Consider the following 1,955-nt stretch of genomic DNA (forward strand, 5'->3'; position numbering starts at 1 on the left):
CCTGGAAGGAAGCGGAGAAGACCGCCCAACACCAAACCAGCTGGAGAAAGTCCATGAATGACCAGTGCACCCCAAAGAGCATAAATCTGTATTCAGCACCACTTACAGTACAGGAAACAATAATACGTTGATGATTGTTGATTGAATGACCAAAATGTATATGGGAACTGTGTACAAAGTGTGTTCAGGCCTCAGGTCAGGTCGTTTGTTGATTTTAAAGTGACGTTTGTACTCCCACGAATTAAGCGACCGAATGGAGACAAAGAGAGACATATAGAGACATACAGAGAAGAATGGAGCAACATGGAGGAATTCAGGACTGGAACCTGCAGCCATTGTGTCCTAATACAATATCTGACTTCCTTTAGATGCCAGACACCACAAACACACACATACACAAAGAGTTGAATAGCAGGCAGCAAGGCACCAGGCCCACTTCCTCTGATGTGAGGGGGAGAGAGAGAGAGAGAGAGAGAGAGAGGGGGGAGAAAGAAAAAGAGAGAGTGAGAGAGAGAGAGAAGGAGGCTGGTACAAACTAGAGTCTCACACACATTTCAGTTCAGTTCAGTTCAAACTGCTCTCATCTGTGCGCTGCTGTCTCACTGTCAACTCAACTGAAGGAACTTCTTTTTTGTTCATCCGTCTGTCTCTCTGCTCGGAGCTTGACCCGTCTCAAGTCCAGATTCAGCGACTTAACTTGGATTTAAGACACAAACGTGCAACTAAAAGAAGACAAGTCATACACCTTAAATACCTGGAAGACATCTGCAACCACCTCACCTACAAACATCTGCTGCTGCTGCTGCTGCTGCTGCTGCTGGACGCTGAGGATCAGTGGAAGGGGAAGAAGTGCCTTGCTCAAAGGCTCCTCAACATAACTGCTGGGGAAGAGGAGAGCAGCCACTTGACCAAATTTGATCAAGACTTTCTCAGGCCAACTGCAATCCTAAATCAGGTAAAGTGTGTGCATGCGTTCAACAGGTGGATTCTTTAGCACAACATGCAGCCTTCAACTTCAGACTTGTATTTGCTAATTTATGGCAAAATATTTACTTACATGTTTAATATCACAGATTTCAAGTATTCTCGTTTTATGTAATGTTTGTTCCCTGATTCGTTTGACCCCTGGCCTGGTGGAAACTCTGAAACAACAAATGAAAACTCTCCATTGCATTATTCAGTGATCAATGATATACAGCGTGCATGAGACCTATAAATTTTTTACTACAAGAAAATGACGTTTTACTCCACAAAAAACATTTAAATTCAGAGAGAAAAGAAGGGTAGAAAAACCATCCCAGGTTTCACAGGCAAGGAGCTGAGTATAGCAAAGCTGTGATCAGAAAGGAGCCGCTGTCAGCGTAAACCAAGCGCACCTCAATTAATGTCCCTCAGGGCAGTGGCAGACAGGTAGATTTTCACAAGATCTAAGAAATTTAAATAGGCAAGATTCTGAAAAGCAAACAAACAAAGAAGCATAAAAAAAGTTTTGGTGTTTATGAAAGAGTTTTAGGAGCTTTAGAGAGTAGAAAACATATCCAGTTTGGAGTAAAATATGGAAATTAAAAAGAAAAAAATTCAACTGGAAATTTTGTGTAGAACTATTTTAGTCTTGATGCATTTGTTGTATATGTTTATGTCTCACATTTTTATCATGTTGACCCACTACTACTTTGTGGAATATTAATAGTGCAACTTATAAATAACGTCTATTATCGCCTTAAAAACATCGGTGAAGTCATCTTTGAGTCTTTATTATTAACGAGCAGAGGAAAGCTGTGTGTGTGTGTGTGTGTGTGTGTGTGTGTGTGTGTGTGTGTGCGCGCGCAAGGGCGTGTGTGTGTGTGTGTGTGTGTGTGTGTGTGTGTGTTCGTTATCGAGACAGGATGCAGAACAATACTGAGTGCTGGATAATGAACACACACTCACACACATATGCATGCAAAGGTCAGGCA

The 1,955-nt window shown here is 41.9% G+C and overlaps 1 protein-coding gene across 1 annotated transcript in view; it reads left to right on the top strand.

Moving 5' to 3' along the window:
- Positions 1–521: 521 nt before the first annotated feature.
- Positions 522–1,955, top strand: part of LOC114572460 (gap junction alpha-5 protein) — a 13,251-nt gene continuing 11,817 nt past the window's right edge. Inside the window, exon 1 of the mRNA XM_028604112.1 lies at positions 522–955. The gene's annotated coding sequence lies outside the window, so the exon portion shown is untranslated. The remainder of the gene's footprint in view (positions 956–1,955) is intronic.

Source organism: Perca flavescens, chromosome 17 (assembly GCF_004354835.1).
Source record: "Perca flavescens isolate YP-PL-M2 chromosome 17, PFLA_1.0, whole genome shotgun sequence".
Lineage (NCBI taxonomy): Eukaryota > Metazoa > Chordata > Actinopteri > Perciformes > Percidae > Perca > Perca flavescens.